The sequence below is a fragment of the Schistocerca gregaria genome, chromosome 10, assembly GCF_023897955.1.
Source record: "Schistocerca gregaria isolate iqSchGreg1 chromosome 10, iqSchGreg1.2, whole genome shotgun sequence".
Classification (NCBI taxonomy): Eukaryota; Metazoa; Arthropoda; class Insecta; order Orthoptera; family Acrididae; genus Schistocerca; species Schistocerca gregaria.
The window spans coordinates 160,403,121-160,426,556 of NC_064929.1; positions in this window are offsets into that span (position 1 = coordinate 160,403,121).

The following is a 23,436-nucleotide window of genomic DNA, read 5'->3' on the forward strand; positions in this document are numbered from 1 at the left end:
CCAAAGAAAGCAGTTCATTCCATGTGCACAGTCCATACAATTACGGAGCAACCACCAGCTTACACAGTGCCTCGTTGACAACTTAGGCCCATCACTTCGTAAGATCTGCACCGCACTCGAACCCTACCATCAGCTCTCACACAGTGAAGTCATCTGACTAGGCCAAGGTTTTCCAGTCGTGTAGGGTCCAATTGATATGGTCACGAGCCCAGCAGAGGCGCTGCAGGCGATATCGTGCTGTTAGCAAACCATCTCGTATCGGTAGTCTGCTGCCATACTCAATCAACGCCAAATTTCGCCGAACTGTCCTAACGGATACGTCCGTCGTACGGCCGACACCGATTTCTGCGGTTATTTCACGCTTTGTTGCTTGTCTGAGAACTCTACCAAAACGGAGCTGCTCACGATGGTTAAGTGGTGGCCATCGACCATTCCACTGTTCATAGTGAGAGGTAATGCCTGAGACGTGGTGTTCTCGGCACACTGTTGATACTGTGGATTTGCGAAATGGTGTGTCCCATGCGCCTACCTTCAACTACCATTCCGCATTCGAAGTCTGTTAATTCCCATTGCACAGCCACAATTACGTCGGAAAACATTCCACATTAATTACCAGAGTACAAATGATAACTCCGCAAATGCACTGCGTTTTTATACCTTGTGTAGGGGATGCTACAGCCATCTGTGCATATCACTTTCCCATGTTGTAATGAATGGTGTCGTAGACTTCAGAACGACACAGAGACGTGGCACTATTTCCCAATACAGCCATCAAGTATCTGTAATCAGCGGTCTTACCGTTCTACCACTCAATTTTGTGACACACTGCCGGCATATGGAAGGAACTCAGGTGATTCATAGTCATCAGTGTTCTCAGTTCGTTGCTTCTTGTTGTTATAGGTGTTGACGGCCTTCCTTATTCGACGTGAAGTGTATCCATTCTTATTAAAAACCTTCTGCAAGTGAGATTTTAATCGACCTGGTTGTATCCGTTAAAAACGTCTTACAACCGATAACAGGGGCGTTTGCAAACCTTCTACATCTAGAGCTACATATATACTCCGCTAGCCACCAAGCGATGTGTGGCGGAGGGCACAATTCGCGCCAAAGTCATATCCCCCGTCCACCCCTCTGTTCCACTCGCGGATAGCGCGAGGGAAAAAGGACTATCCGAACGCCTCAGTGCTCTAATTCCCCTTATCTTTGAATCGCGTTCATTGTTCGATTTGAAAGTTGGTGGTAATATATATGCTGTACATCCTCGGCGAAGGTCGGATTTCGGAATCTAGTGAGCACCCCCTTCTGTTTAGCGCGCCGTCTATCTACAAGTTTGAAGTGGTTCAAACTTTCTATGAGATTTGTAACGCTCTCGCGATGGCTAAATGTACTAGTCGCGAATCTTGCCACTCTTCTTTGGACCTTCTCAATCTCTTGAATCAGACCCATCTGGTGAGGGTCACACACAGACGGACAATGCTCCAAGACTGGACCAACTAACGTACTGTAAGCAATTTCCTTTGTTGAACGACTGCATCGCTTCAGTGTTCTACAAATAAACCGCAATATAGAGTTCCCATTACCCGTTACTGGTGTAATCTGATCACCCCATATGAGATCATTTCGAATAGTCACACTTTGATGCTTGACGGATGTTACCCCTTCTAAAGACTGGGCATTTATTTTGTACTCGTTCATTAATGGGAATTTTCTCATTGCTATACACAGTAGGTTACACTTGGAATTCAATTACTCGATAAATAGTACAGTTCTCAAGGCTGTCAATTCAACTACGTACCCGGGTGATAAAATTACGAACTTCAGTTGGAAAGACCACATAGATAATATTGTGGGGAAGGCGAGCCAAATGTTGCGTTTCATTGGCAGGACACTTATAAGATGCAACAAGTCCACTAAAGAGACAGCTTACACTACAAAGTTCGTCCACTGTTAGAATATTGCTGCGCGGTGTGGGATCCTTACCAGGTGGGATTGACGGAGGACATCGAAAGGGCGCAAAAAAGGGCAGCTCGTTTTGTATTATCACCTAATAGGGGGGAGAGTGTGGCAGATATGATACGCGAATTGGGATGGAAGTCATTACAGCAAAGACGTTTTTCGGCGCGGCGAGATCTTGTTACGAAATTTCAGTCACCAACTTTCTCTTCCGAATGGGAAAATATTTTGTTGAGCCCAACCTACATAGGTAGGAATGATCATCAAAATAAAATAAGAGAAATCAGAGCTCGAACAGGAAGGTTTAGGTGTTCGTTTTTCCCGCGCGCTGTTAGGGAGTGGATTAGTAGAGAGATAGTACAATTATGGTTCGATGAACCCTCTGCCAAGCACTTAAGTGCAGAGTAGTCATGTAGATGTAGATGTACTAATATTGAGAGATAACTGCCAGTCATTACACCACGCAATTATTTTCTGCAAATCGTCATTGATCTGTTCACAACTTACGTGTGATACTCCTTTCCTGTAGACTACAACATCATCGGCAAACAGTCTAATGCCGCTGTCTATACCATCAACCAGATCGTTTATGTAAATCGTAAAAAGGAGCGGACCTATTACGCTACCCTGATGCACACCTGAATTTATGCTTGTTTCTGCTGAAGCCACCTCGTTCAGGATGACATACTGCTCCCTGTCTCTTAGAAAACTTTCTATCCAAGCGCATATGTCATCGGGTAGACCGTAAGCGCGCACTTTTTGGAGCAACCGACAGTTGCGGTGCCGAGTTGAACGAGAAATATGGCATCAACCTGGGAGCCGGCATCTAAAGGCTGTTTAATATCACGAATAAAGAGGGCCAGCTGTGTCTCGCGTGACCGCTGTTTCCTAAAAACGTGCTGGTTTTTGCAGATGAGCTTCTCAGTCTAGAAAGGTCATTATGTTTAAACACACAATAAGTTCCATGATTATTCAACAAATCGATGTCAGTGAAGTTGGCCCGTAATTATGTACATCCGGTTTTCTACCCTTTTTATAGATTGCTATGACCTGGGCCTTCTTCCAGTCCCGTGGAAGTTTCCGCCGTTCCAATGATCTCTGACAGATGTCGGATAAGAATGGTGCTATATTTCTAACATAGTGAACATAAAATCTTACGGAGATACCCCGTCTCGGGCAGATGCGTTCCTGGCGTCTAAGGATCTTAACTGTTTTGCATTCCCAGATACACTAAACACTGTCAGCCATCCTTTCGTTTGTTCGACAATTGGAAGGGGGAATGGTGCTGCAGACCTCTACCGCAAACGAGTTTTTGAAATCTAGGTTTAGAATTTCGGCCTTCTGTTTATCATCATCAATTACATAACCCGTACTGTCAGCAAGAGAAGGTATTGAATTATTTGTAGCGTCCATAGACTTTACGTACGGCCAAAAATTTTTTGTGGTTATTTCTAGAATATGCAGATAAAATATTGCTTTCAAATTCGTTAAAATAATCTCTTATTGTCCTTCTGACGGCTACTTTGATTTCACATAATTTCTGTTTGTCAGCGGGGCAGTGACTACGTTTAAAACGACTGTGCAAAATTCTCTTTCTCAGCAACTCCTTGATATGTTTGTTGTACCAAGGTGGACCCTTTCCCTCCCCTGTTCTCTTGCTAGGGACGTACTTCTGTAGCACGTGGTGGACATTTCCTGGGAGTGTGGTGCTACATGTATAGGCCAGACGGTGCTAACTGCCCAGGAGTGTTGTACAGAGCACGAAAGATACACCCGTCATCGGCAACCCATAAAAGCACCCGTTGAGCTGTCCGCGGATCATGCTCATGCCGTTTCTAGATTGAAAGCTTCTCTTTACGGAACTGTCGCCTCGTTTCTTATTCCATTTACTGGCATCACTAAGTTGCTGGCTTGCCTGCCCGTGAGTGGCAGCAGCAGCAGCAGCGCTTATCGATAAGAGCACTGTCGTATTATCTTTGGAGCGACCGCTAGTATTTTCACGTCGCCGTGTTTCGAGGGTTCAGTCGGGACGCAGCACCAGTGGGGTCCAGACAGCCGACAGCTTGCTACACACACGCACTGTCCAACGGAAGGAGAGTGGAGCCGGAACGACCGTTGGTTGGTCGTTCGGTCTGTCGTTTCATCGGGTGACGTGTATTCGGTCTTTTGACCGCTTCTGGACCTCGTCAGTTGGTCATCTTGTCGGACATGGGTCGGTTCCTTCCTTGTACAGAGATGTCGTGGCCAATGAGCAAGTGTTAGCTCTGCGTGGTAGGGTCCGAGACAGGGTGCCGGCGTCGCCGTGTCTCCGAGTTCCGAACGGAGCACATATCAGACATCATTGGACGATAATTGTAGCGACATCCACAGACAGGATTAACCGTCCAACAGACATGGAACACCATCCCACAGACTGACATCCGGCACCTATCTAACACAATACATGCTCGTTTGCATGATTGAATTCATGCGGTTACACCGGCTATTAATGTAGCAGCATTCACACCTGCAAATGACCTTTCTCACGCTTACTTTAACCTGTGAGCTTCCAACGTTAATCAAATATGTCAACATCTTGGATATTCGGGAATCCAGCCCGATGTTCGCGTCGTTCTGGATTGGGTTGTTTTCGCGAGAAGAGACCAAACAGCAAGGTCATCGGTCCCATCGGATTAGGGAAGGATGGAGAAGGAAGTCGGCCGTGCCCTTTCAGAGGAACCATCCCGGCATCTGCCTGGAGCGATTTAGGAAAATCACGGAAAACCCAAATCAGGATGACCGGACGCGGGTTTGAACCGGCGTCCTCCCGAATGCTAGTCCAGTGTGCTAACCACTGCACCACCTCGCTCGGTCGCGTCGTTCTCTCACGATATTTCAACAGCGTGTCTCGCTGTCTTCTTCAGGTGCTACCGGAGACTGGTCATCCGGCTGGATTCCCGAAGATCCAAGATGTCAACAGATCGCAGGGAAAGCACGAAGAATTACACTTAAATATGTTATTTAGACAGACATATTTCCTACATTTCATTATTCTACATTAATTATTTTTTGTTTTTTGTTTTTGGGATTTTTTCTGTCAGTGTATTACAGCTTGTAAAAATAATCTTGAAGAAAGTATACATGTTGATAAACCTGGGAAGTAGAATAGATAAACATGATACGTTCATGTAAGGCCTAGAAGTAGCGATAGGAAAGGGCAAAAGAGCTTTTATGAAAGAATTAGCAGCTACTGTTAATGAACGTAAAAGCAGTGCGTGGTTCTGAGTTTATTAAAATGTGTAACTTGGGTACTGTAAACAGTACGCGTAAATTGCACTCAGATGTTGACATTAGAAGAGACGCTGGATATTAATTAATAATAATAATGTCGCCGGCCGCGGTGGTCTCGCGGTTCTAGGCGCTCAGTCCGGAACCACGCGACTGCTACGGTCGCAAGTTCGAATCCTGCCTCAGGCGTGGATGTGTGTGATGTCCTTAGGTTAGTTAGGTTTAAGTAGTTCTAAGTTCTAGGGGACTGATGACCACAGCAGTTGAGGCGCCTAGAACCGCTCGACCACAACGGCCGGCTGGAATGCTAGCAAATTTTGCTCGCTGTGTGTACAAAGTGCATTCCTTTCAAACCCCTCACATTCGAAATGTCCAGGAAAGAAACTACAACAGATTAGATAAAGACCGGTTCCCGTGAAATCATAGAAATTATGTGCTGTTAAGTCCCATAAAAAAATAATAATGTCGTGTGACGAGGGCCTTCCGTTGGGTACACCGTTCGCCTGGTGCAAGTCTTTCGATTTGACGCCACTTCGACGACTTGAGCGTCGATGGGGATGAAATGATGATTAGGACAACCCTGTCCCTGAGCGGGAATACCTCTAACGCAGCCGGGAATCGAACCCGGGCCCTTAGGATTGACATTCTGTCGCGTTGACCACTCAGCTACCGGGAGCGGACTGGATATTAATTACATTTGCACAAACATATTGTAAAAATCACCATCCCTCGTAGTTACTGGGAAATAAGGAACTAACACCATTAAAAATGGCAATTTTTCAGATTATATCATGCCATGCAATTAACAACACAAGGAGTTCGACAATGAAATCGTCTGGCTCCCAACTCTTTTCATAAAATGCATAGATAACTTAACTTACTCAGGGCAAAGAAAGGAAATCATCTGTGACGTAAAGATCAACACAGAGAACTGTTTTAAGGTTCTGCATACAGATGATCAAATAATGATTCACATAAATCTTAATTTGCTGGCCTCCGAACACAACATGAACATCACCACTGCCAAAACAAAGGTTCTGGCATTCAAGAGGAAATCGCCTGTAAGGTCTGAAATTGTGTTCAATAGTGTAGTATTCGATCAGGTAACTCCTGCCAGTCGGCTGTGACATAAGACGAAATATAGACAAGAAAACTGATAACAGTATTGTAAAATACAACACAGCTTGTGAATAATTAGAAAAACTGTACAAAGACAATTACAGATTGGTTCAATACGGAATAAAACGGGCCTAAACAGAAAAAGGTGAGGGAACCTGTAGGTAGAATGCGTGAAAATATTCCAAAACTAATTATGCAGTACACACCTGCAGAGACAAGACAGGGAGGAGACCATGGAAGGAATAGCATTGTCAGTCGGAACAGGTGAAACAAACGGCAGATGAAGATCATGCCATTCTTCTGTTACAACGGGCTATTCCTGTAAGTTCTGCATGCCTGCAGTTGCGAAAATGCTCCATTTTTCGCCCTATAGATTTTCGCGACTATTTGTCGTGGTCTGGGTATATCGGAAAACCCTAGCAAATTCATTTGGTTGGATTAAAAAGCTGCATCCTAAAAGCCGCCACTATAAGTTCTACGGCAGAACCTTGCTAAAATCAATGTCCACCTATTCTGCAGGCCAGCTGTGGTCAACCATTCCTACTTATCGTCCAGATTTCTATCTATGTAGACAAATTTTCAAACTGTCCCCCGGTTCGACATTACTGGTGATTTTATAAAGTATGGAAGTTAGTTTACTTCGAAAAATTTATAAAACAGAGGTAAAGCGAGTTACAGCATACACAAATAATTACTTAACAAATACTTTATGCTAAAAATATCTTTTCATTTAAACGGTACTTCTATTGAGGTGCATAACATGAGTACTTTGTCGAAGTATGGAAGGTAAAATTGTGAAACAGTTGAGGAGAATTTCAGTTTTACAACAATCATGGACACTCGAGAAGATTATTTTAGCATGACGGTTTGTAATGGAGGGCATATTTAGGAAATACAGGACAACATTGCGTTGGAGAAATTCGGGGACACAGCAACCATCATCAACCATCTGTGCTTTAGCACAGGTAGATTACCACAGATCTTTCTTCCCCGATTCTGCGGGAATCCCTTCATTCCTACCTAATTTTCAATATTTTTCTGTAGCACCGCAACCCAAACGCTTCCATTCTCTTCTGTTGCGGTTTTCTGACAGTCCACGATCCACTACTATACAATGTTGTGTTCCAAACGTACACTCTCAAAAACTTCGTCCTCAATTAAGACCGAAGTTTGATACCGGTAAACTTCTATTGCCGAGAAAAGCTCCCTGTGTCTATTCCACTCTTGTTTTTGTCTCGTCCTTGCTCCGTAACTCTTGCGCTATTTTACTTTCAAGACAGCAGAACTGCTCGTAACTGCAGGCCATTGTCATTGTCAATGTGTACGAGGAGAGTTCAATAAATAATGCAACACTTTCATCCGTCTCCCAATTTCGATTAAAAAATGTTGATGTAGTGTTGTATTCTCGCTGCAGCCCGTGTAGATTCAACAAGTTCCGACAGGTGGCGTCGCTAAACCTATCCTTTTAAAAGTTGTCTAACGGAGATGCGTTACAGGCACAGAGGTGTCATTGAGTTTTTTTGTGCTAAAAATCAGAACATCGCAGATATTCATAGTCTACGGTGACCCGGCAGTGAACAAAAGCACGGTGAGTCGTTGGCCGAGGCCTCTATCACCATCGCAACAAGGTCACGCAAACCTGTTCCACCTCCTGTGTGCCGCCCAGCCGCACACAGCTGTGATTCCTGCAATGTTGGAACGTGCAGACACTCTCACTCCAGGTTCACAACTGGACGTCTATGTTGCTAGTACTGAAGAACTTGTCCACCATTTGCGGATTCAAAAATGAGTGCCAGTTGGGTTCCTCGCCGCCTAAGCCATGACCGTACAGAAAAAAGACGGTCCATCTGCGCGGAATTGCTTACGCGTTACTAAGCTGATGGTGACAACTGTTCGTCTACATCGTCACGGGCGCTGAAACATGGGTTCATCACTGCGAAAGGCAGCCTACGTAGTGGCGTCACGCCACGTCTTCTCCGAATGGTTCAGATGGCTCTGAGCACTATGGGACTTAACATCTGAGGTCATCTGTCCCCTAGACTTACAACTACTTAAACCTACCTAACCTAAGGACAGCACACACATTAATGCCCGAGGCAGGATTCGAACCTGCGACCGTGGCAGCAGCGTGGTTCCGGACTGACGCTCCTAGAACCGCTCGGCCACAACGGTAGGACCCCTTCTCCGAAGAGTCCGCCGCTGGTGGTCTAGTGGCTAGCGTTGCTGCCTCTGGATTACGGGGTCCCGCGTTCGATTCCCGGCTGCATTGGGGATTTTCTGTGCCCACGGACTGGGTGTTTGTGTAGTTCTCATCATATCATCATCATCATCATCATCATAATCATTCGTGACAGGCGCTAAACTGGACTGAGTAAAGAAATTGGACTGTGTGAAAAATTGGAACTTTGTATGGGCGCTGATGACTGCATAGTTGAGCGGCCAGCAAAACCAAACATCATCTTCTCCGAAAAATACTTACAAAGTCGCCTTAGCCGATAAAGTTATGGCGGCGGTCTTCTGTGACTCTGAATGTATTATTCTGTCCCATGTTCCCCTTATGGTACAACGATAAACTCGGAAGTGAACTGCGCTGCTCTCAGGAAAGCGGAGAAACGACTTCAACGTGTTCGTCGCAATTAACTTGTTCTCCGTGACAACGTAGGGCCTCACACAAGCCTGAGAACCCGAGACGAGCTCAAAGCTCCATTAGACTGTTATTCCTAATCCACACTACAGCCCGGATCTCAAGCCTTCCAACTTGCACCTGCTTGGCCCAATGAAGTATGCACTTAGCGGGAAGCAGTACGTAGATTGTAGGGAATTACTGATGCAGTAAGATGTTGGCTGAGATGGTAAACAGTAGTGTGGTACCATGCGTGCATACAGGCCTACACAGTAAGGCGGCGTAAGGCCGTCGGGTTGAACGGAGGTCTTGTCAAAAAAAGTAGCGTTTTCTCGCGAAAAGATTGGAGAATAATACGGTTTGTTGAAATTCTAAATAAGGCCAACCTACTTCCAGAAAAAAACTGAGTTTCATTATTGAATGCCCCTCATAAAACTGTTTCTTCTCGTATACTTCTTTTTGACCGCCTGTCATGTTGAACATATCGACTACCTGATTTTAACTTCTTCTGTCCACTGTCAGTCGATAGTGCATTCTCCTTATACCGCTCATTCTTTTTTAAATTTTTTTAATTTTTTTTGAGAAATTGTAATCATTCAAAAAGCACTCCGTCTTCAGGCCACATGTGGCCCATCGGGACCATCCGAACGCCGTGTCATCCTCATTGAGGATGCGGATAGGAGGGGCGTGTGGTCAGCACACCGCTCTCCCAGCCGTTATGATGGTTTTCTTTGACCGGAGCCGCTACTATTCGGTCGAGTAGCTCCTCAATTGGCATCACGACGCTGAGTGCACCCCGAAAAATGGCAACAGTGTATGGCCACCTGGATGGTCACCCATCCAATTGCCGGTCACGCCCGACAGCGCTTTACTTCGGTGATCTCGCGGAACCGGTGTGTCCACTGCGGCAAGGCGGTTGCTCCGATGTAATAAGCAATTACATACACAAGTACTGTAAATAACAAACTGACAGTCGCCACGTCAAAAACTCCATCATGGCAGTTCCATGTCCAGATTGGCTGTTAACTATCAGCTGCAGCAGGTCGTCGCGTGTCTAGATGGCGCTGTGTAATGATTGCAAGTGCATCGTGGATCTGTTGCAGTAGGACCTCACCACGCCGCACCACTTCTGCTAGCCTCTCTCCGGATTTCTTGGTCTACGGTCCCAACAAGCGCAAGCTGTTTCACTGCAGTTCCGTTGACGAAGCATCGTTTGGCAAGGATTCAATCAAGACATTTATATCCGTAGCACATCTAGCGCTGAACGAAGCAAAAGCTGAGCATAAACGTCTTGCCGTTGTTGTGGAGGTGTCTGGGACCCGCTTCTAGCAAATCCAGAATATTGACTGGGAATAAATTGTAGAAACCCAATACTGGTACAGAAGTGATCGGCTTACTGAGTAATCGTATCTTGAAGGTGTGTCAATCTTCCGCCACGGTTGTATTTACGTACCGAAGGTACACTCTTTAAAAGTGCCGGTGGGTAGAACTACCCTACCTCTTGTTTCTCAAAAATTATATGGAGAATGTTCCAAACGGTTTCCTAACATTTGGGTAACGTTTCATCTGCTAATATGCTGTTCTCATTTAGGTCTCAAAACTAATCTTCACTATTGTGGATGATGGAATATTTCATTCAGTTCCACAGGTCCTGCTGTTCTTCTCCGCTGTTACTGAAGAAAACAATATCGTTACGTACCGTATAAGTGACATCCTTTGAGCGTGAGCAGTTTTAATCCCATTCTTGAACATCTACAGGGTGTTACAAAAAGGTACGGCCAAACTTTCAGGAAACATTCCTCACACACAAATAAAGAAAAGATGTTATGTGGACATGTGTCCGGAAACGCTTAATTTCCATGTTCGACCTCATTTTAGGTTCGTCCACCTACGCTCAATGGAGCACGTTATCATGATTTCATACGCGATACTCTACCTGCGGTGCTAGAACATGTGCCTTTACAAGTACGACACAACATGTGGTTCATGCACGATGGAGCTCCTGAACATTTCAGTCCTTCGTGTTCGTACGCTTCTCAACAACAGATTCGGTGACCGATGGATTGGTAGAGGCGAACCAATTCCATGGCCTCCGTGCTCTTCTGACCTCAACCCTCTTGACTTTCATTTATAGTGGCATTTGAAAGCTCTTGTCTACGCAACCCCGGTACCAAATGTGGACTCTTCGTGCTCGTATTGTGGACGGCTGTGATAAAATACGCCATTCTCCAGGGCTGCATCAGCGATTCCGTGCGACGGAGCGTGGATGCATGGATCCTCGCTAACGGAGGACAATTTGAACATTTCCTGTAACAGAGTGAGGTTAGGTTAGGTTAGGTTAGGTTAGGTTAGGTTAGGTTAGGTTAGGTTAGGTTAGGTTAGGTTAGGTTAGGTTAGGTTAGGTTAGGTTAGGTTAGGTTAGGTTAGGTTAGGTTAGGTTAGGTTAGGTTAGGTTAGGTTAGGTTAGGTTAGGTTAGGTTAGGTTAGGTTAGGTTAGGTTAGGTTAGGTTATATATATATGCCCTACTATACAAAGTCAAGTCATCAACAAACATTAGAAAAATCTCGAAGTTCATGATAGATTCACTTCGTATTTCTATTCAGTATGTTAACAAATGTTCAGACAAACATAGACTGCTGACTTAATTAATATACGTGGTATCTAAATGGCTATATAGTACTGTATACAGAGAGAACGTTGTTGGAAAATGCTAAAAAGTTCTTGACCTATTAACTTGAAATTTTTACACGACACTTCAGTAAATATTCAGATGGACATAGGCTAAATATTTTTCTAAAAATGCTGGACTGTGGAAATACGCTGTGTTGTTTTCTTTCTTGCAGTCAGCTTTAACTACAATAGCAGGCCATTCAAATGAAGTATTCCTCGCATATATATTCTTTATTTCAAACAAAAAGTCTATACACAACTATGTGCCGTTTTGTTTTTTCGTTCTCAAATTTGGTTTTCACAAAAAAGAGGAAAGTTTCCGGAATGAGATTTTTCACTCTGCAGCGGAGTGCGCTGATATGAAACTTCCTGGCAGATCAAAACTGTGTGCCCGACCGAGACTCGAAATCGGGAACTTTGCCTTTCGCGGGCAAGTGCTCTACCAACTGAGCTACTCAAGCACGACTCACGCCCGGTCTTAACAGCTTTACTTCTGCCAGTATCTCGTCTCCTACCTTCCAGACTTTGCAGAAGTTCTCCTGCGAACCTTGAAGAACTAGCACTCCTGAAAGAAAAGATAGATCCGCAAGGTTCGCAGGAGAAATTCTGTAAAGTTTGGAAGGTAGGAGACGAGATACTGACAGCAGTAAAGCTGTGAGGACCGGGCGTGAGTCGTGCTTCGGTAGCTCAGTTGATAGAGCATTTGCCGGCGAAAGGCAAAGGTCGCGATTTCGAGACTCGGTCGGGCACACAGTTTTGATCTGCCAAGAAGTTCCAAGAGGAAAGCTGTATGGATTATGATGAGAATACTACAATGGAACATGTATTGTGGGAAACATGTAGGATCTATATCCATTTCCCATTCATATTTAGCAATTGCGAAGCACTGCCGGGTTCACTAGTTTCTTATATTTTCGTCATTGTTCCTGTGAAATGTACACTCCTGGAAAAGGAAAAAAGAACACATTGACACCGGTGTGTCAGACCCACCATACTTGATCCGGACACTGCGAGATTGCTGTACAAGCAATGATCACACGCACGGCACAGCGGACACACCAGGAACCGCGATGTTGGCCGTCGAATGGCGCTAGCTGCGCAGCATTTGTGCACCGCCGCCGTCAGTGTCAGCCAGTTTGCCGTGGCATACGGAGCTCCATCGCAGTCTTTAACACTGGTAGCATGCCGCGACAGCGTGGACGTGAACTGTATGTGCAGTTGACGGACTTTGAGCGAGGGCGTATAGTGGGCATGCGGGAGGCCGGGTGGACGTACCGCCGAATTGCTCAACACGTGGGGCGTGAGGTCTCCACAGTACATAGATGTTGTCGCCAGTGGTCGGCGGAAGGTGTACGTGCCCGTCGACCTGGAACCGGACCGCAGCGACGCACGGATGCACGTCAAGACCATAAAATCCTACGTAGTGCCATAGGGGACCGCACCGCCACTTCCCAGCAAATTAGGGACACTGTTGCTCCTGGGGTATCGGCGAGGACCATTCGCAACCGTCTCCATGAAGCTGGGCTACGGTCCCGCACACCGTTAGGCCGTCTTCCGCTCACGCCCCAACATCGTGCAGCCCGCCTCCAGTGGTGTCGCGACAGGCGTGAATGGAGGGACGAATGGAGACGTGTCGTCTTCAGCGATGAGAGTCGCTTCTGCCTTGGTGCCAATGTTGGTCGTATGCGTGTTTGGCGCCGTGCAGCTGAGCGCCACAATCAGGACTGCATACGACCGAGGCACACAGGGCCAACACCCAGCATCATGGTGTGGGGAGCGATCTCCTACACTGGCCGTACACCTCTGGTGATCGTCGAGGGGACACTGAATAATGCACGGTACATCCAAACCGTCATGGAACCCATCTTTCTACCATTCCTAGACCGGCAAGGTAATTTGCTGTTCCAACAGGACAATGCACGTCCGCATGTATCCCGTGCCACCCAACGTGCTCTAGAAGGTGTAAGTCAACTACCCTGGCCAGCAAGATCTCCGGATCTGTCCCCCATTGAGCATGTTTGGGACTGGATGAAGCGTCGTCTCACGCAGTCTGCACGTCCAGCACGAACGCTGGTCCAACTGAGGCGCCAGGTGGAAATGGCATGGCAAGCCGTTCCACAGGAATACATCCAGCATCTCTACGATCGTCTCCATGGGAGAATAGCAGCCTGCATTGCTGCGAAAGGTGGATATACACTGTACTAGTGCCGACATTGTGCATGCCTTGTTGCCTGTGTCTATGTGCCTGTGGTTCTGTCAGTGTGATCATGTGATGTATCTGACCCCAGGAATGTGTCAATAAAGTTTCCCCTTCCTGGGACAATAATTCACGGTGTTCTTATTTCAATTTCCAGGAGTGTAGATTGAACAATAAGGGCGAAAGTCATCACCCTCTTTAATGCGAGCTACTTCGCCCACGCCCCCCTCCCTCCCTACCCCCAAAATGGACACACACACACAAACAGTCACGTAGGAACTGGACCATGGAAAGCTCGTCATGAAAAAGAAAAAATTAATTGCGCCTTGATATTTCACACTGTTATTCGGGCTACTACAGCAGTTGCGTGCGTGTGTGTTTTCACTTGAATCCAGGGCATTATTCTCTGGCGCGAGGTCTGCGCTTCCTTCTGCCCTCCAGCTCATACGAGGGCGTTTCGCAGGATTTATAGGTCCCTTTGAGAACGCTGAGCTGACCTGTCGACCAGAACACAGCTTCTGCGGACAACGCGGTCCGCCCGTCCGCTAGATTTATTTATCTCTCGCTGGCACCGTGACACGCAGCTACGGGTTCCCTTGTTGATTCTTCCACCACTTTGCTGTTTTCCTTTTTGACAACGTCAGAGATGCGGCGACTAGTTTTTCTGTCTTTAGAAGAAAGAAAAAAGTTAGTACGAGATGCAGAGGGAGCTTAGCAACTACTGCCTACTGTCGTTGATTAGCAGACGTGGTAAGAGGAGGGGGAAGAGGGAAAGATAACTGTGTGTGTGTGTGTGTGTGTGTGTGTGTGTGCGGGGGTTAATAGAGTGATTTTTATAAATCTTAGCCCCCGTCTCGCCAGAGATTTTAATTCCGGTAGCCGTGGTCGGCGGACCGAGCGGCAACCAATCATGGCGGACCCCCTGCGTCAGGGCGACGGGCCGGTACACGCCACGCACCTGAAGATGGCGCCTAGTCGAAACGTTTTGGTACACTCCCTGCCGCGTTCGTGACGTGCTGGAACCGCTGCTCTGTGACTGCATCTGTTCTCTGGGAATCACTGCAGAGTTCATGACCCAAGGTACTTAATAACATACTATACATGGACCCCAGCGATTCCAACGTATATCCCGTGACGGATAGCATCGACGTCACAACAGATGTTCAGAGTAGCAGCGGTTGTCATGAAGTGTACACATAATCCACACTACTGGCCATTAAAACTACTACAACACGAAGATGACGTGCTACATAAGCGGAAATGTAACCGACAGGAAGAAGGTGCTGTGATATGGAAATGATTTGCTTTTCAGAACATTCACACAGGTTGGAGCCCGTGCTGACATGAGGAAAGTTTCTAACCGATTTCTCATACACAAACAGCAGTTGACCGGTTGCCTGGTGAACAGTTGTTGTGATGCCTCGTGTAAGGAGGAGAAATGCGTACCATCACCTTTCCGACGTTGGTAAAGGACGGATTGTAGCCTATCCTGATTGCGGTTTATCGTATCGCGACATTGCTACTCGCATTGGTCAAGATCCAAAGACTGTTTGCAGAATATGGCATCGGTGGGTTCAGGAGGGTAATACGGAACGCCGTGCTGGATTCCAACAGCTTCGTATCACCAACAGTCGAGATGACAGGTACCTTATCCGAATGGTTGTAACGGATCGAGCACCCACGTCTGTCTCAACAAATGGGGACGTTTGGAAGACAACAACCATCTTCACCAACAGTTCGATGACGTTTCCCGCAGCATGGACTATCAGCTCGGAGACCATGGCTTCGGTTACCCTTGACGCTGCATCACAGACAGGAGCGCTTGCGATGGTGTATCAACGACGAACCTGGGTGCACGAATGGCAAAATGTCATTTTTTTTTCGGATGAATCCATGTTCTGTTTACAGCAACATGATGGTCTTATCCGTGTTTGGCGACATCGCGGTGAACGCACATTGGAAGCGTGTGTTCGTCATCGCCATACTGGCGTATCACCCGGCATGATGGTATGGGGTGCCATTGGTTAAACGTCTCGGTCACCTCTTGTTAGCATTGACGGCATTTTGAATAGTGGACGTTATATTTCTGATGTTTTAGGAACCGTGGCTCCACCCTTCATTCGATCCCGGCGAAACCCTTCATTTCAGCAGGATAATGCACGACCGCGTGTTGCAGGTCCTGTATGGGCCTTCCTGGATACTGAAAATGTTGACTGCTGTCCTGGCCAGATCTCTCACCAACTGAAAACGTCTGGTCAATGGTGGCCGAGCAACTGGCTCGTCACGATACGCCAGTCACTGACTGCTCTTGATAACTGTGGTATCGTGTTGAAGCTGCATGGGCAGATGTGCCTGTACACGCCATTCAAGCTCCATTTGACTCAATGCCCAGGCGTATCAAGGCCGTTATTACGGCCAGAGGTGGTTGTTCTGGGTACTGATTTCACAGGATATATGCACCCAAACGACGTGAAAATGTAATCCCATTCCAGTTCCAGTATAATAAATCTGTCCAGTGAATACCCGATTATCATCTGCATTTCTTCTTGGTGCAGCAATTTTAATGGCCAGTAGCGTACTTTGGCTTACACAATGTTGGCTGGCTACTTGCCTGGAGCACCAGGGTTCGTGACAGTACCCTGTAGAACCCGGTCATCCACATCTAGTCTACGCACAGTCCGCACCCACCTTGCATGTTCGTCTGTCTTAAAGGACCCATGATGACACAAACAACCAAAAAGGGCTTTAAATGTAGTGTGATGTGGTTGCTGTGTGTCAGGGTACTTGATTTGCCATTGTCAAGTGTTATGACTGCCAGTGGGCTGTTGGTGCGCCCTTATATACGCTAGCTGCCGGCCGTGACGTCACTGGTGCCCGTGACATTGCCATATATGGGCGTGCTTTGAGTCAGCGTTTCGATGTGCCCTCTTCAACCGCGGGATCGCTGGATCCCACGCAGCGCTGAGCAGCAAGCCACCGTCTCTATTCAGCGTGTTTGCGGTAGTTCTATTAAACTGTCCTAGACGCTGTTAGTGCGAGCCACTACAGACGTATCGCCCAAGTTTTATGTGGTGACCGTTTTCTAACGTATGCTCAGCTAACGCAGATTTATCTGGATAGAGTAGGCGATGATACCTCTCATGTTCTTTCCTGCGTTGTTCCATAGTGCGTACTGTTTGTCCGATGTACTTCTGGCCACACTCACAAGGTATTTCGTAGACTCCAGGTGTTCTGAGACCTACAGATTTTTTAACTGGTCTCAGTAATCGACGGATTTTTCGTTGGAGGCTTGAAGATCGATCTGATCTTGTGTCTTTTCAACAGGCGGCTTATCTTGCCCAGCACAGAGCCACAGAATGGCAGCAAAGCTAGTTCCTTTTCCTGCTCTTCGTCGGTGGTCTTATTTTGATATTTCCCAAAAATCACTTATTTCACTTGATGGGCGTTTTAGCCGTTATTCCTGAAAACCTTGCGCAGGTGGCTCAGTTCATGAGGCAGGTTATCATCGTTATCATCCAGCACAGAAGGGCACAGTATTACGAACATTGGTGCAACGTGCAAGAGTAATATCAGACGACAATAACTTGCCCCATGAACTCAGCCACCTATGCAATGTTTTCAGGAATAATTGTGCAACAAAGCAGGAAAGAACATACGACGGTGGCTTGCAGCTCAGTGCTGCGTGGGTTCCAGCGATCGCGCGGTTGAAGAGGGCACATCGAACGCCGACGCAAAACGTGCCCATATATGGCAATGTCACGGTCACCAGTGACGTCACAGCCGGCAGCTAGTGTATGTAAGGGCGCACCAACAGCCCACTGGCAGTCATAACACTTGACAATGGCCAAGGAGTGCTTGGCCGAAAGCTCGTGAAGTTTTAAGCTATTGACGCGGTTGGAAACCCGAAAACATTTTCTGCAATGTTATCGCCGCGAGACTCTGCATTCATACATTACGGTCAGAGGAATTGTCATTCGTCAGTGACATCTACCGTGGCAATGACACATTTTAGGACACACGTTCGTAGGACCTTTTCTTCTCAGTTTTTCAGTCAGGAATTCGTCCCTTCAGTTTGTCGGTTTGTATAATAGTGGCGACATACCATCTGACTTTCGGAAAAGCATCATCCACACAATTCCGAAGACGGCAAGAGCTGAGAAGTGCGAGAATTATCGCACAATCAGCTTAACAGCTCATGCATCGAAGATGCTTACAAGAATAATATACAGAAGAATGGAAAAGAAAATTGAGAATGCGCTAGGTGACGATCAGTTTGGCTTTAGGAAAAGTAAAGGCACGAGAGAGGCAATTCTGACGTTACGGCTAATAATGGAAGCAAGGCTAAAGAAAAATCAAGACACGTTCATAGGATTTGTCGACCTGGAAAAAGCGTTAGACAATATAAAATGGTGCAAGCTGTTCAGGATTCTGAAAAAAGTTGGGGTAAGCTATAGGGAGAGACGGGTCATATACAATATGTACAACAACCAAGAGGGAATAATAAGAGTGGACGATCAAGAACGAAGTGCTCGTATTAAGAAGGGAGTAAGAGAAGGCTGTAGCCTTTCGCCCCTACTCTTCAATCTGTACATCGAGGAAGCAATGATGGAAATAAAAGAAAGGTTCAGGAGTGGAATTAAAATACAAAGTGAAAGGATATCAATGATACGATTCGCTGATGACACTGCTATCCTGAGTGAAAGTGAAGAAGAATTAAATGATCTGCTGAACGGAATGAACAGTCTAATGACTACACAGTATGGTTTGAGAGTAAATCGGAGAAAGACGAAGGTAATGAGAAGTAGTAGAAATGAACAGCGAGAAACTTAACATCAGGATTGATGGTCACGAAGTCAATGAAGTTAAGGAATTCTGCTACCTAGGCAGTAAAATAACCAATGATGGATGGAGCAAGGAGGACATCAAAAGCAGACTCGCTATGGCAAAAAGGCATTTCTGGCCAAGAGAAGTCTACTAATATCAAATACCGGCCTTAATTTGTGGAAGAAATTTCTGAGAATGTACGTCTGGAGTGCAGGATTGTATGGTAGTGAAACATGGACTGTGGGGGAAACCGGAACAGAAGAGAATCGAAGCATTTGAGATGTGGTGCTATAGATGAATGTTGAAAATTAGGTGGACTGATAAGGTAAGGAATGAGAAGGTTCTACGCAGAATCGGAAAGGAATATGTGGAAAACACTGATAAGGAGAAGCGACAGGATGATAGGACATCTGCTAAGACATGAGGGAATGACTTGCATGGTACTAGAGGGAGCTGTAGAGGGCAAAACCTGTAGAGGAAGACAGAGATTGGAATCCGTCAAGCAATTGAGGACGTAGGTTGCAAGTGCTACTCTGAGATGAAGAGGTTAGCACAGGAAAGGAATTCGTGGCGGGCCGCATCAAACCAGTCACTAGAATGATGACCAAAAAAACAAATAATAATGAAATTACCTGTCGTAATCTAGACATTTTTTTTCAAAACAGCCAAAGAATAAATAAGGATTATAATCAGAATGGTAAATGGAAGGGCACACAAAGAAGAAACTATCGCGCAAATAAAACTATTTAAATGCTAATTGATAATATATGTACAGAAGCGTTTCGTTTTAGACATACAAATGTACTTGCGTACGCACATACACACATACAAGCGCTCGCTTGTAGCCCTGTTTCACCATCGATATCAATAACTTATCAACATTTATCGGTAATGTGAACATGCTTTGAATTGAGCGAAACGCGAGTCATTCATGAATAAATAAACAGTAATTTCAACATCGCAACCAAGACTCTTTCCCTCTCCCGAGTTGATTGATCAAAAAAATTGTAACCATTAGTCCGGGAATATTCCTCACAAAATTCTCGGTTTCTGTAAGTCGTGTAGCGTTCTAGGCGTAAAGGAGGCAGACACTGGTTCAGATCTCTCTGTTGATCCATCGTGGGTTCAGGACAGCGGACAGTCATTCGTTCACCTACGAAAAATCACGAAACAGCTGTTGGGTTGCCGAAACTGGTCGTGTCAACAAAATAACAACTTCCGAAATCTACAGCTGTGTGGTGATATTTCTCTGGTGAAGAAGATACAGCTGCTGCTCCGCCTAGTAGCCAGGCGGCTCGCACGCAGTGCGTTGGCTCGGCGTGTCGGCAGCGGGCGTGCGTGACCCGTGCGTGAATGCGTGACGCGCCGTCGTCCTATTGTGTCCCGCTTTGTTTGCGTGGAGAATGAGGCCGCGAGGCCTTCACGGCAGGGGGTCCCCCGTCGACTCCCAGGACGAGGTGTCCACTGCCCCACAAGAAGTGAGCTACCAACTCCTGGCAAAGCTGCACCTCGATTCATATTTTAACCGAGCCAAAATTTTTGGGATGCAAATGCGTTTAATACGGATCATTTGTGGTGCAAATTCGAGAACATCGCGTAGAAAGCCGCTTAAGGAGCTAGGTATTCTAACCACTGCTTCTCAGTATATTTATTCGTTAACGAAATTTTTTACAAGTAATATTTCCTTATTACCAACCAATAGCTCAATACATTGTATCAATACTAGGAGTAATATGATGTCAGGAAGAGGTGGTAAAATTGTCGTTTTACCAAAACAGCAGAATACCACAAAATTTTATTTTCTACTAGCACCTAATCATACAATCAATAAAAATTAGCTAGAATGCTATGGTGCTTCAATATCACATGGGTTGTAAAGGTAGCGACCCAGCGTTCCCAGTCACAAGTACACAGGGTGTTACAAAAAGCTACGGCCATACTTTCAGGAAACATTCTTCGCACACAGAGGAAGAAAATATGTTATGTGGACATGTGTCCGGAAACGCTTGCTTTCCATGTTAGAGCTCATTTTATTACTTCTCTTCAAATCACATTAATCATGGAATGGAAACACACAGCAACAGAACGTACCAGTGTGACTTCAAACACTCTGTTACAGGAAATGTTCAAAATGTCCTCCGTTAGCGAGGATACATGCATCCACCCTCCGTCGCATGGAATCCCTGATGCGCTGATGCAGCCCTGGAGAATGGCGTATTGTATCACAGCCGTCCACAATACGAGCACGAAGAGTCTCTACATTTGGTACCGGGGTTGCGTAGACAAGAGCTTTCAAATGCCTCCATAAATAAAAGTCAAGAGGGTTGAGGTCAGAAGAGCGCGGAGGCCATGGAATTGGTCCGCCTCTACCAATCTATCGGTCACCGAATCTGTTGTCGAGAAGCGTACGAACACTTTGACTGAAATGTGCAGGAGCTCCATCGTGCATGAACCACATGTTGTGCCGTACTTGTAAAGGCACATGTTCTAGCAGCACAGGTAGAGTATCGCGTATGAAATCATGATAACGTGCTCCATTGAGCGTAGGTGGACGAAACTAAAATGAGCTCTAACATGGAAATTAAGCGTTTCCGGACACATGTCCACATAACATCTTTTCTTTGTGTGTGAGCAATGTTTCCTGAAAGTTTGGAAGTACCTTTTTGTAACACCCTGTATAACGTCACGCTGTCAACACGCTTAGCATCCATGCCGGCGGGTGTGGCCGTGCGGTTCTAGGCGCTTTAGTCCGGAACCGCGAGACCGCTATGGTCACAGGTTCGAATCCTGCCTCGGGAATGGATGTGTGTGGTGTCCTTACCTTAGTTAGGTTTAAGTAGTTCTAAGTTCTAGGGCACTGATGGCTACAGATGTTAAGTCCCATAGTGCTCAGAGCCAATTCAGCCACACCCACCTTATTCTTTCCTCGCGTGTGCCGCGACTAAACATGTTAGCAGTAACAATGTTTCATCGCCAATCCGGCATCTTTTCTAAAATACTTTTCTTCCACTCACTATAAATTTTTTTCTTTTCATCTTTTTTTTGGATGCAGGGAAATTTTAAAGAACGGGGCACTTATTCTTCACCTTTTGCTCGCCTTATATTGACGATACTCTCTGAATAGTACTTCAGACTAGAAGCGATGGGTATGCATATGATCTTTTAACATCGTTAGTATATTTTAGTTATTCCTTTACAAATTTTAATATCTGTAAGAAGTGGTGACAGTGTACATTGCATTTTACCATGTAGCTTTTCTTGATGAGGCGGCTTAAAGTCGAGAAACCGGTTGTTTTAATAAACGAGTTATGCCAGCTGTAAGCGGAGTTCTTCCTAACATCAAACCTTCCAATAGCTGCGGTTGCCCGAAATATAAAATAGTTTCTGCTGGGAATAATATTCACTTAAAGACGTAAAATCAATTACTTTGGATCAAAAAGGGGTCCAATATTCAGGAACATATATTTTCAACAAATTACGAGCAACCATTAAATAGCTAACTTTTTTTTTCAAAATGTGGGGCCACACTCTTAATATATTTCTGTAAAGTCAGTACCGCCATTAAACTGTTGTTTATTTACAGCGTTACATTTACACCTACACAATTATGATTTCGGCTCTGAAGTGCCATTATCGCGTGTTTTCTGAAAGCAGATTAGAAAATAACAGCGAAGAACACAACAAATTCTATAACCGTATAAAAATCCATATTCATAATACTTACTTCAAAGTATCATAAATTTCCGAAGACAGTATGCCATCTTAGGCAATTTATTCACTCTTATTGTCTAATCTGCTTTCAAAAAACACTTGATAATGGCGCTGCCATAAGTCAACCGGATATCAACTGCGTTTTATTAAATAGGAACGCCATCTTTTATTACATATCCGTGTAGTACGAATATTTTAGTTGGACCACTCTTTTTGCTTCGTGATAGGTGGCGCTGAAACAGTCACAAACATATGGCTCACAATTTTACACAAACAGGTGGTAACAGGTAGGTTTTTTTAAATTAAAATACAAAACGTAGGTACGTTTGGACATTTTATTTCGGTTGTTCCAATGTGATACACGTACCTTTGTGAACTTCTCATTTCTGAGAACGCATGCAGTTATAGCGTGATTACCTGTAAATACGACATTAATGCAATAAATGCTCAAAACGATGTCCGTCAATCTCAATGCATTTGGCAACACGTGTAAGACAGTCCTCTCAACAGCGAGTAGTTCGCCTTCAGTAATGTTTGCACTTGAATTGACAATGCGCTGACTCATGTTGTCAGGCGTTGTCGGTGGATCACGATAGCAAATATTCAACATTCCCCACAGAAACAAATCCGGTGACGTCAGGTCCGGAGAACGTGCGGGCCACGGTATGATGCTTCGACGACCAATCTACCTGTTATGAAATGTGCTATTCGATACCGCTCCAACCGCACGCGAGCTATGTGCCGGACGTCCATCATGTTGAAAGTAATATCGCCATTCTGTCAGGCAGTGAAACATCTTGTAGTAACATCGGTAGAACATTACGTAGGAAATCAGCACACATTGCACCATTTAGATTGCCATCGATAAAATGGGGGCCAATTACCCTTGCTCCCATAATGCCGCACCATACATTATCCCACCAAGGTCGCTGATGTTCCACTTGTCGCAGCCATCATGGATTTTCCGTTGCCAAATAGTGCATATTATGACGGTTTACGTTACCGCTGTTGATGAATGACGCTTCGGCGCTAAATATAACGCGTGCAAAAAATCTGCCATCGTCCCGTAAT